At 36.1% G+C, this 13,201-nt stretch overlaps 1 protein-coding gene across 1 annotated transcript in view; it reads left to right on the forward strand.

Annotated features, from left to right (window-relative positions):
- The first annotated feature begins 1,477 nt into the window (after nucleotides 1-1,477).
- Nucleotides 1,478-13,201, forward strand: part of ESR1 (estrogen receptor 1) — a 121,605-nt gene continuing 109,881 nt past the window's right edge. Inside the window, 1 exon segment of the mRNA XM_065732177.1 lies at nucleotides 1,478-1,485. The gene's annotated coding sequence lies outside the window, so the exon portion shown is untranslated.

Genomic DNA, 13,201 nt, shown 5'->3' on the forward strand with positions numbered 1-13,201 from the left:
GAATGCTCCATCCCTAGAGGTGTTCAAGACCAGGTTGGATGAGGCCCTGGGCAACCGGGTCTAGTACCAGGTCTGGAGGTTGGAGACCCTGCCTGTGGCAATGGAGTTGGAACCTGATGATCCTTGGGGTCCCTTCCATCCCAAGCTATTCTATGATTCTATCTTAAAATTATGGATGAAAAACTTCTTTCTGTCACTCAGCCTATAATTTTGCGTTATTGAATTTAACAGTTACTCTATCTCCCTTTTCTTAATTAAATAGTATTTATTATGGAAAAATATTTTTCTTCTAATAAAAATAAACAGTGCCTGTATGGAATTGAGTTATATAATTTTAGTAGTAATTAAATGTATCATTCTTTGCCAAAATTAGGTAATTTGAAATATTTAGAAGATCATGCTTGATTGTTTACATAGAAATGAGCGAAACATCTTCATAAAAACTTGTGAAAAGCAAAACATTTCTTCTTGGTCTTTAGCAGCAAGCATTCTTTTGCAAATGCTGAATCTTTGTATAAAATAAAAATAATTTGTTAAGGTGAGCATAGGTTAATAATGCTAATAGAAAAATATATTAACCATATATTATGCATACGTTATTTATGATGTAACAGATTCAGTTTCACCATGACCAGTGTAATTATGTAATAGATGGGTCCCATTAGCAGTTTGCCTCCTTTCTGCTTTGCAGAATGTTATCTTTGAGTGTACTTTTATGGTGCAGCTAAACTAATATAAGGCCTTTCCTCTTCTGAAAAAGGTGATTCCCTTTCCCCGCTCTGGCCATGTTCTCCTGCAGCTTCTTCTGTGCTGGCTCAAGAGCTGTACAAGCACGATACTCACCTTTCAGAAAACAACTAAAAGGTTTTTACAGACATCAGTCGCCAAGCTAGCAGCCTGTAAGGAGACTTTTGTCAGCAGTTCCCCACTAAATCACCTGAACTGTATTGCAAAACTATCCTTTTTAAAGCCCTGACCAGCAAGCCAGATTGTCTTTACAGGCTGTCTTTCAGGAATTTTAATTCACTGAACACTGAAACAGGGATGTGCTTCCTCTGTGCCTTGCAGATTCTCCCTGACTGCTTTGGGTCAGAAGTGCTCAGTAACTCACAGTGCTTGCTCAGATCACGCAGAAGCTGCTGAGAGTGAGGCATGCCCAGGCTTATAACCGTCTGCATTGCTCTTGAACTTTGGCACCTAACAAACAGGTTGCAAATCAGTATTTGTAATGCACTTAAAAGCCAGAGGCTCTTGCTATAAACACAAACCAAGTTCATCCAAGTTCAATAGCAGCTGGACCAGTTGTCCTAAAGTATCTAAGATAATATATTCCAAAAAGCTGTGGATAGATGCAAACTAAATAATGGAAAATGTCTCTATAATTTTCTAATGCCTCAACCATGTTCAGGGACCTACTGGAATATTCAGGAGACTACTCCAACTCATAAACTACAACCGCATTTCAGTGCCAGAGAACATGTCCAGGTATGCCACATTTTCACTAGTCAAAGCAACCTGGAATTTTATCCACTTCTAGCTTACAAAACAAGCAATTTCCTGAGGAAAATGTTTTTAGTATCTTCATTGATACTCTCTTCCAGCCATCACTGATGAGGGTGGCTGACACTGACCTCTGAATACTACCTTCCCTGTAAAAAATGCAGCCTTTGTGGTGTCTCTCAATGTTGGGTTTGAATGAACTCTAATGTGTCACCAATCCATACTACTCCTATGATGTTAGGACTATTTGTACTCTCGGATGGAAAATCAACAGTAAATACTACACTGCCAAGCATGTTTATTTCCTGTGAAGCTTTTCTAAACATACCTATCCTACTCAAGAAATGTGATAAGAACTGTGCAATATTGCCACCTGAATTGATTCCTATATTACCCTGTACAGTGATTGTAACTTGGTCTACAAAGCAATACAACTATATTAGCATTACAGCATCTATAAGACATGGGCTAATCATCCAGAGTAGGACATCATACTGGCAGCAGTTTTTCTGGAGGATGTAAAGATGAAGTGGGAGTCTATGCATGAGTTGTCTTTGCACAGTACAGATCTGCCCTTTTTTTCTATTATGTTTTGTGATCGACGCATTACTGCGATTTTGATTAGGGCAAGATCTCATTAAAGAAATGCTAGGAATAACCCTACAACTTAGACATGCAATAAGGACTGTGATTTCTTGATATTTCCCTCCAGCAAAATAAACAAACAAAAAAACTTTAGATTAATTTATCGCAACTGTAAGGGTCCTTTGATAGAAGTGTGTACAGCTTTTAAAGGTTTCTTAGCTGTAACATCACCTTCATGGCAATTAGTTGCCAGTTAACCATAACCCTGGATTTTCTATAGTTTAAGATCAAATGAGAATATTCTTTAAATTTCTTCAATGCCAGTGGTTCCTGTTGATTCTTTCCCTTGTAATTCATTGCTAATGAATAGTTGTTGCTTCTGTGACTTATAGTCTGTTGTACAGAATGACTTTTTTGGACTTTGTATTTCACATACTCTTAGGAATAGGAAGCCTATTGCTCTGATGGGTTTCTGAACTTACAAGAAAGCCTGTATTGCAGAAACACTGCATGAAATTATTGACTACTGTGTTTCAGGAAAGCCTCCATCTTGTTGCACAAAACAATGAAAATGGTAGAAGAACAAACAAAGATAGGGGAATGCTGAAATAATAAATAACTTTGACCTTTTTTTTTTTTTTTCCCTGCTGACATCCAGTTGTGTCCTTTGATCTTTCCTGCCTTAAACAAGCTAATATCTGCCAAGAGAGTGCAACTGTTACTGAATCACCAAGGTCCTATTTGTTCCGCTTGACAGATGACAATGCATTTTTGTCTTTCTAAAGAAGCATAGAAGTAACTTTGAAAGCTTTCACTAACCTGTAGCTTAGTTCTTTCTCATAGATAATTTTTCAGTTTTTGGGTGAGTTTTATTTCTCATCTCCTTGAGCATGTTGTAGATAACTGTGATGTAATTTTCTGCTTGATGCTGGTTAGAAAACACTGAAGCTGTGTGATTTTGCTGTTGCTCATTACCTATACTGCTTTGTCAGGAACTGAGGTCTTCAACAACAGTAATATATTGATGCTTCAGTTACCTAATCTACATAATCACAGAATGATTAAAGCTGGAAGGGACCTCTGGAGGCCATCAGGTCCAGTGTCCCTGCTCAAGTAGGAACACCTGGAACAGATTGCTGATCCTTTAACAAATTTGTTGGTACTAATTCCTTAGTTTGATATAGATTTCTTGTACTCAAATTTGAATTGCTTGAATATCAATCAAATGATTTTATATTTTGAGTTTAAAAAGCAGATTTCAGTTTTATTAAATAAATACAACCTTATAATGGAACAGGAGATGCAGATTTATTTGGATTCTATGAAGAAATAGTGAACCCTTCTTTAAAGGTGCTATTTTCAGTCACTAGGATAAAGCTGGATATTTAAATCTATGCTATGAAGTAAACATTCTTTGTTCCAAATGTACATAGTACTTAACAAGAACCTTTCGACTGTGATCATAGGTTCTCCCAAGAACTTTTTTTACTGTAGAACTTTTGTGTTGCTTTCAGGTTCAGATTGCATTGAATATGCTTGTAGGACTTGTTATGTCAGTTTAAAAACTGGACACTTTCTCCACGGTAAGAAATATAACTTATATCACAGAAACAGAATTTTGGAAAGCTTGCAATTTATTCCCAAAGAATGACATACAGCTTCTATGGCTGTTAATTTTGGACTTCTCTGATGGTTGGAGATGATGTGTGTGTGAGGATCAGAGACTTAGGCCCTGATCCAGCAGTGCACTTAAACTCATTTTTAACTTAGCTCATCATGATCAGTTCTACTGAAGACAGTGACTAATTCATAATATCATGGAAGATATATTGCAACCTTATTTGAGATTACATATTAATACAATCTTCATCACATTTTTTTTTTAACTTAAAATTCTAAAAGTATCAGAAAATATCTTATAAGGACTTATTTCAAAATCTTCTTGAGCCTGCATGTCTTTAATTTAACTGTTTTGGAAGAAGCTGTTATTTAATTTCAGAACTAGATCTTTTAAAATTAATTATATATTTCTGCTATTTAAAGGGAATCATATCTGCTGAGGGAGCATGTTATTGAGACTTATAATCATGACAGATTGATTTTTTGTAAGAATTAAGGAATTCTGATTAATAATTTTAAAATTACAAGAGGATTGAAAATACAGCTCCCGCTTACAATGAATTAGTAACTCATGGCATTTTTCTCTACAACATCTACAATATTTTTTCTGTTTATTATATTGAATCTGCTGTTTCATTTAGGGACTGCACAGAATAACTGCAGTCAGTACCTTCCTAGATGGACATGACCATTTTTAGATAACATACTGCTTTTCTAGAGCATATGCTGGATGTATGACCAGTAACAGTAGTAAGTCACTCAGATGTGTTGCTGGACTGATGGAGACAATAACAAGCCAGTTGTTGACATCAGGGAGAAAATGCAAAATAATTTTAACAACAGTGATTAGTTCAATGACTGACAACCTTGTAGGGTTCTCCTTCATGACTTAAATTTTATGAGAACAAGCCCAGAGAAAACTGAGGCACCTTCCTTATATGGCACTGGAAATACTTCAATAGTTCTGTGATAATCTGCAATTGGGTAGAGGGAAGATAAGAGGACTTCATGTGTTGGTTGCAGATTATTCATAGTTATGTGCAGCCTTGCTTGCAGTAGCAGAGAAGAAAGATTAGCAATGCTTATCCAAGGAAAATCATTTCTTTGAAAAAGCTTGGCTAGCACTAGCTGAAACAAGCTATTCCAGTAGACAAGAATGGGACACTGAAACAAGAAGACTTTGCTAAATTATCAAGAGTTATCTTGGCCTAACAATCACAGTAAGTATAATTTCTTGAGGTGTTAGGACTAGCCTCACCACAAGAATCCTTCTGTTGGAAGGTCGGCTTCTAGCAAGCGTGAATGTGTGAGATACATAGTACCATTGAGTATACTAGACAGAAATAAGAGTGAAGGAACTAAGCCATCTATATTGATTTTACACGACCTTCTGGCTTGAATTTAGGCTTTATCTTCTAAATACTTGGATGCTCTGGTTACCTTTACTGTATATAACCCCTGTATATAGGGAAAATCATTGACAGAAGGAACTAAGACTGCATAATGATGCTTCAGATTGACTTTCTTGATGAAGACACTTATCTCTTTGAAATAGGCACCTGGCTTAATTTTATCCAAGCCACAAGATCTGGTTAGCATTTACCACCTCCGTCTTGGTACATGTTCCATGTTCATACAAATGCAATTTGCTTCTGGGAACAGGCAGGTCGAGTAATATGAAAGGATGTCACAAAGTTATTTTGTGTAGACTTGAGCATTTTATAGAGCTGATGAGAAGGTATTGATAAGACAATAGTTTTTTGTTATTTCTTAACTTTTATTATTAGAGAGTCTCAGGGAACTAAGATACTTAAATCATTGATCAGGCCAGTAAAAAGATGAGGTGAGGGGAATAGTGTGTTTGGCCACGGAATTCTCTTAGTTCCTACCTATTCTGAGGAAAATAGCAAGCCAATTTATAAAGACATATCTTTATGAAAACAAAGCAGAGTTGAAACCATTACAAGGGACCTTTATATCAAACATCTGTAGAGAACAAGAAGAGAAGTAGTCTATGAAGAAACTAATTTAAATTTTCTGTTCAAAGATTTTGTTGTAGATCTGTGTATTAGATTCACAGAATAATTTAAATTGGAAGGGAAGCCAAGATAACATCTTATCCAAAACTCCTGCTCAAAGGAAGTCTATTTAGATCACTTTGCTCAGGGACATGTTTGGTTGAGTCTGACTCACAGGATATGAATTCCACAGCCTCTCTGAACAACATCTTCTAGTATTTGACCACTTTCCTGGTTAAAAAAGAAAAAAAAAAGTATTTTCAGTATCAAATTGGAATTTAAAATGATCTGCCTTGTTCCCTGTTGTGTCTTGGCTTGTCACTGTTCACCTTGAAGAAGAATCTGGCTTTGTCTTCTCGGTATATTCTGGTCAGGTGGTGGTAGGTAGGTAGCAATAAGTTATCCCCTGAGCCTTTTATTCTGCAATTGTAGCAGGTCTTGACATGTGAAACTGTCCTTATACATCAGGTACTCAAATGCTTGGGGTCCTTGGAATTCCTTCTTGTACTGGCAGACTGAAAATGGAGTAAGAGGAAAACTAATAGTCTGAGGCCTATTTAAGTGCAAAGATAACAAAATAGCCAAGAAGATTTTTTTTTCCCTGTTGTGTTAGCTAACATCTTTTGAAAGAGTAGAGTGGAATCTGGTTTAAGTATCCATTACAGTGTAACTCCAAGTCACAGCAAGATATATATATATATATATATAAAAGTTGTCTTCCGGTGTTGATTACAGTGTAGTATTTGAGATGATAGGCCTTAGATAGTTTACATAAGAAGAAAATCATAATGTGTATTTTGCATGCCCATAGGTACAATTGCACAGGATTATTTGCATACACGTGTTTAAACCTGAAATCTGAGAGGCTGTTGTTGCAGCGTAGTATATTGTCATGAATTTGGCAGGAAAAGGAATCTTGAGATAATACTGTGAGTGAGGCCAATTAATTATGAAATATGACTGTTTAGCAAACGAAGCTCATGTCCACTAAGAAAACCTGCTGAAACAGTGAATCTCTCTTGTTGGAAAGTATGGGGGAAAGGAGTTGAAGGAGAAGTGTGCTGATTTGTGTTCTACAGTCTGTTCTTCATGTCAGAAAGATTTTCTTTTCTTTTGGCTAAAATTGGCATAGAATAATAAATTCATAGAATGGCTTGGGTTGGAAGAGACCTTAAAAATCATCCAGTTCCAACCCTTCTGCAATAGGCAGGGTTGCAAATCACTAAATAAGTCACTAGATCAGGCTGCCCCCTGACCCCCCATCTAATTTGGCCTTCAACACCTCCAGAGATGTGGCATCCACAGTTTCTCTGGGCAACCTGTGCCATCTTTGGACTGAAAAATGTCTCCCTAATATCTAATTTAATTTTTCCCTCTTTTGTTTAAAACCACTCCCCCTTGTCCTATCACTATCAAACAAAGCACGACGTTGGTCACCCTCCTGTTTATTATCTCTTTTCAAGTACTGGAAACCACACTATCGTTTCCCTTCAAGCTGAACAAGTCCAGCTCCCTCAGTCTATCCTCATAGGAGAGGTGCTTCAGCCCTCTGATCATCTTCATGGCCTCCTCTAGAACTGTTCCAACAACTTTACATCTTCCTCGTACTGGAGAACTCAGACCTGGACACAGATTACCAAGATGTTTCTTCCTGCATTATTGCATATTGGTCTGTATAGTTTGCTGAGGTACAACCTGTTACTTTTTAAGTGATCTGAAGAACAGAACACAGTTGTTATATTTTATGCTAATAGTACTGTAAAAAGTAAAGGTAGAAAAAGTAATATACTGAAAATACATTTTAAAAGAGTTACACTTTTATAGAATGGTGTAGAGGAGTACAGTGATGTGCCAGTTAGCCTGAAATCACCCTATGGTTCATTGAGGTTAAATTGAATTAAGAATTTACAAACATGGAAGACAGGTATCAGTTACATACTTGTAGTGGCATCTGAGATGCGTCTTTATGCTATCTTGTAATTAAGACTTGTACTTAACTCATACCAAAAGGGTCTTTTCTTGTATGAAACCCATGGTGTCAGACTGGGGAAGCTGGCTTGCTTGTATAATTGTTCTTTTTTTTACATTCAGATCAAAATCTTTCTTTCTAACTACATTATACCTACATCTCTACATACCCACAGTGAGATCTCCAGGCCATCTTACTAATAGTTTTGAGGAGTTTGTGTCCTTGAACTCTGCTCTGGCAACTAGAAATAAATTATCTACAGTTATCTTCCTCACCTAGCTGAACAATATTTAAATTCTGTGCTCGATGTCATATCTTGCATCTCATAAGCAAAATTTTAAGTCACACTTTATATCACCACATAAATGAAACTAACCATATATGACTATTTTTGGGAGAGCAAACATGGTAATATTTGGTCATTTTGAAGATGTATCTACTATCTACAAAGACAGTAGATACAAAGCTGGTAGATACAAAAGATAGTATATACAAAGGGTAGATACAAATCTGTCTTCTTTTTGAAGAATTACAGTGTTTTGTAATGCCTTTTCAAAATGCTAACTCATGGTAGTCATTCACTCATCAATCTGTCTTTGAAATAAACACAGTAAATTAATATGAATATGGGATACTCAGTTCCACATTTGCTTTTCAGAGCTAATTATCTATTCATTTATTTATTTTTTAATGAAGCCACACTCATGACAATGACCTGTTATGATGTTGCATTTGTGATTAAGCAAGGTATAGTCCATAATTTTGAAACAGCATTGAAACATTGCTTGTCTACCAGTGAACACCTTTGCTCACAAGTGGTTAACATTTTCCTCAAGAAAGCAGAGATGTCTTTTTTCTTCTTTTTTACTTTTCTGCATGCATGAAAACATCTGCTAACCCTTTGAAACCTCAGTATTTGCTCATGTCTTTTGAGTTTGTCCAGAGTACTCAGGTATTTTGGCCCATTATATCTATGTAGTAAGTCATTTATCCTGTATGAGTTGGGAATAATTATTTAGTGCTATCCTCTCCTATCTTTGTTAGGCACAAAAACAGAAGAAATATACAAGCTAGTTATATTACAGCACATCTTCTCTGACTTTAAGAAAGGGTATCTCTACATGTTGTTTTGTAATGCTGAATTGAAAAGGAAGATGGTGTCTCATTTTGGTGTCAGGAAATATAGTTTGCAGGTCTGGGGACTGAAATTCAGCATTAAAACTGGGAAAATAATCTACACTGAAGTCCAGACTCTTATTCTTCACCAGAAGACTAATGAAGGGGTAAGACTTTCAGCCTGTATACTTACCTGGCTGGTAGTACGTCAGCCATTCTTTTGTGAAGATTCATGCCCAGTCTTGCCAGTACTAGAATCTGAGAGAGAAAAGAGCAGGCTCAGTCAGGAGAGTTTTTATAAATCTTAACTTTGAAAAACCAGCAATTTTATCAAGGGTTTAAAAATTGTCCAAATGTGGATTGTTTTCTTTCAAGTCAGTCTCCCTGATCTCACCGCTAACATGTAAGATTTCCACCTGAATGGTGAAAATCTGATTACATCATACATATCTGTAAGGGAAGTCTTAAAATCTAATGTTGTAGAATACTATATCAAAAACTATAGTGACATCCCAGCCTAGTGTTTCTTTTGCCTGCACAGATAATTTCAGGTGAAAAATATAATAGATCTTCTCACACAGCGTACAGGCAAAACTAAAGTTATATCTAAATGTAAATTTATGACGTAAATTAGTGAACATGCATATGGAATAATTGGATTCCATTAGATTCTTGTTTGGAATGATAAATATTTATAGCAAATGCTCTCAAATTCTCTAATTACATTTGGCACATGAAAACAGAAACTACTCTTATAATTGTAACGTGAACCTGAAATGTAAATGTTGAATTAAAAATCTTGGCTATTTCTTCATGCTATGGCTAGATTTGGTAAATTATTTGAGGGGGAGGGAGAAGGGGAAGGTATACATTCTCATATTGATTTATAACAATTTTAAATATTATAAATTGACAATAACAGATTGAAAAGCTTGTCTCTGCTAAGTGCCTAAAGAATTTTAAAACATACCTCATGCATTGCCTAGTGGTATCAAGGGCTTTATTTTTTATTTTTTGGAGATGATTTATAAAGCGGTGGGGTAGATGGTGCTGTTCTCCAGCTGTCTATCTTGAGGAGTTTCCTTACTGGACTAAACACAACATAATTTCTCTGTAATGCTACAGTGGAATCTTGGAAAAACATAATGTTCCTCCCGTTATGTGCAAGATTCTTCTTTAATTGCAGCATCTAAAAAAAGCTTCTATCTTTATAGTTGAGGAACCGAAGCAATGAAGTTTATGGTCTCTCACTGTCAGCAGATTTATGGAAAATTTATAGTATATCTTCTCAGTTCCGAGTATACCACTTTCTGTTGGAATATTTACTGAAGCTAGCACTGAAAAAAAAACAACCACCAACAACCAAGGCTAGATTAGGAGTTTTTCTAACTTTAAAGATTCCCATTATTTGAATAGTTTAAATGTTCAGTTTTTACTTTCAACTCATTTTCCCTCAAACAGCTGTTTATCTTTTCCAGAATCCAGAATTTGTTCAGTTGGGGCTGCTTCTTCCTCAAATTCTTTTGCTTTTTTTTCTCCTTGTAAATTGGACTTCTGTTACCATAGCATGATTGACTTTCAGAACTTTTAGATGTTACAAAATTGATGATAGCAGTGGGAATCCCCAGGCCTCCATTTTGTTACTAAGATAAATTAGCGTAATATTTTCTATATCTTTTTTTAATATTTGAGTTTTTCTGTTAATTAGTTCATTTTGCTGTTGCACGTTTATTTGTAATCAGTAGAAGGCTGCTTCACTTATTTTTACCCTGTGTTCCAAATTTATGCATGTTTCCTGTTATGTTAAGAATCCCGAATATGATTCAAGACCCTCCTATTTCTAGCTGGCAAGGGTATTGGACTGATGGTCCAGCTGAGCCAAACCGTGCAAACTCTGCTAGTTTTGTCTGATCAGTATAGTTTTTGTCTGCAAAAAAGCACAAAAGTGAAAAGCAGACTGTGGCCATCAATGAATTGAAATGGGAAGAATTTGCCTTTGGAAACACATTTAAATATTATTCAGCTCCAAATTATGTAATTTTAACCACAGAAATGTAATTTCCTTTTAATGTTTCCAGGTATAGCATTTTATTACTGCAATTTAGAGTGAAATCCTCACTACAGAATCTGAGTTGGGCACTCAAACTCTGATTTATCAAGAAAAGGGAAATAGACTGAAATGTTAAAAAGGAAAGTGCAGGGTTTAGTCATCCACTTTAATGTAATTAGTTCATTTCTCATTTCTATGACAAAGAGTGTCTAAATCTTCACTGATTCATAAACATCTTTGCATTCAATCTCACTAAAAATCTCTGAAGAAGTAATTTTTGTTTTGACCTTCCTGGCCAACATCAGTAGTGCTCCTCAGTTACAGTGGACTCTCCTGGTTTTTCAGAATTCTGTAATTGTTAATCTGTATTTCCTCCCTGCATACATATAATGAAGGCCATGAAATGTTTCAAGGGAGGGGCAACAAAGGTGATGAGGAGTTTGGAGCACAAATCTTATGTGAAGTTGCTGAGGGAACTGGGACTGTTTAGTCTGGAGAAGACTGGGCTCAAAGGAGGCCTTATTTCTCTCTAGAACTACCTAAAGGGAGGTCGTGGGGAGGTGGAGGTTGGCCTCTTCCTCCCCATAATTAGTTACTGGACTGGAGGGAATGGCTTCAAGTTGCACCAGGGGCAATTCAGTTTGTTTGTTAGGAAAAATTTCTTCTCTGAAAGAGTGGTTAGCCACTGGAATGGGCCATCCAGGGAGGTGGTGGAGTCACCATCTCTGGAGGTGTTCAAGAAACATTTATATGTTGTAATAAGGGACATGGTTTAGTGGGGAAATATTGGTGGTAGGTGGACAGTTGGATTGGGTGACCTTGGAGGTCTTTTCCAACTTTGGTGATTATATTGTTCTATGACTCATGTACAGAAAATAAACTCATTATTTCTTCGTCTTATCTCAAAGAAAAGCAACCAACAACCCTATAACTGGAATAAACTTACAAACTTTTCAGTCTAAAGAACCAGTTTCCCTCTATTTTATGGGATAAGTAAAAAATTGGGATAGATGACTTTCTCCTGTTATATGTCCTCCATAGGCCCCACATCCCCCAAATATAAGACCTTCATCAAGATGAGAGAAACATTTACAAGAGCTTGATTGCTCCTGAAAGCATATTAGTAGAGTAATGGCTAAGTCTATAAGATATAAAGTGGATTTCCCTTGGCATGGTATTTTTTTAACACTTCTGTCTAGCACTGAAAATGAAGATGTTGCAGCTAGTACTTGTTTTCATTTACTATACAATTATTACCTGTAATTAAAAAAAACAACGAGTGTATGTGAAAAGCCCATCTCCTCGAAGTCATATATGGAGTGTATACACGAAGTGGGATATAGCATAACCAAGTTTTTGTGTAGACTGTTGGTATCCACTGGTGAAAAATACAAAATGTTATTGCTATATCCTGTACATATTTCCATATTTTATTAAAAATGTGACATGTAATAGAATAATGAGATTAAACTGGGTGGTGGAGTAAGTCCTGGCCTTTAGGCATAAAGAACATGTTTTATAAACTAAAGCCTCTTTCCTGTCCAAGCCCACAAGCCAACATATTCAATATCATCTTTAAAGCAGAATGAAACTCTGTATGTTACTTCAGAGCAAGTAGGGTAGTAATCAGTACACAGGACGAGGAAGATAAACACTTTTGATGATCTGTTTCATTTTACAGTTTTTTGGGTTTTTTTTTTTTGTAAACATCTATATTTGTCTAAAATGCGGATAAAAAAGGATGATTTTATACAGTTTGCACTGATAAAAAATTCACCTTCTTTCTAGAATTTTGCTTGGTTAACCACCTCCACATTCCCTCATGAGCTTTGATGGTGACATATTTGTTTCTGCTAAGATGTGTGCTGGGCTATATGTTGCATGGATAACTGCAGCTATCTGTTTCTGAGCCTTTTTAGGGATAGGACTGCAACTTCCCACACTGGTCTGTTGAAAATTGTTCATAAGGTCTTTGATTAAATGCTGTAGAGCAGACGTGATGCTGCTTTTGCTTAACACTGTAGTGTGTTTCAAAGTTGTTTTTATGTGGTAGAAATTTTAAATATTTGTCTCTGTGATAACACAAAATCCTCCCAAAATAATTCATGACGTTTAAAAAAATTGCACATAATAGGGCACTGAGGTTGCACAGGACACACAGAAATCAGCTCTGTGTGTACACACTTCTATCTCTTCTCTTCTGCACAGCTATTATACTTTAATGTTTTATTACATGTCAGTGCAGTATTTCTGAAATAACATCCACATCAGATAATGCTTTAAATAAAAATTTAAAGTCCATTTTGTAGAATACCTAAGAAGTGGGTACTTCATATGGCAGAC

The sequence above is a fragment of the Cyrtonyx montezumae genome, unplaced genomic scaffold (genome assembly GCF_038088225.1).
Source record: "Cyrtonyx montezumae isolate F1298 unplaced genomic scaffold, pur_monq_1.0 scaffold_0, whole genome shotgun sequence".
Lineage (NCBI taxonomy): Eukaryota > Metazoa > Chordata > Aves > Galliformes > Odontophoridae > Cyrtonyx > Cyrtonyx montezumae.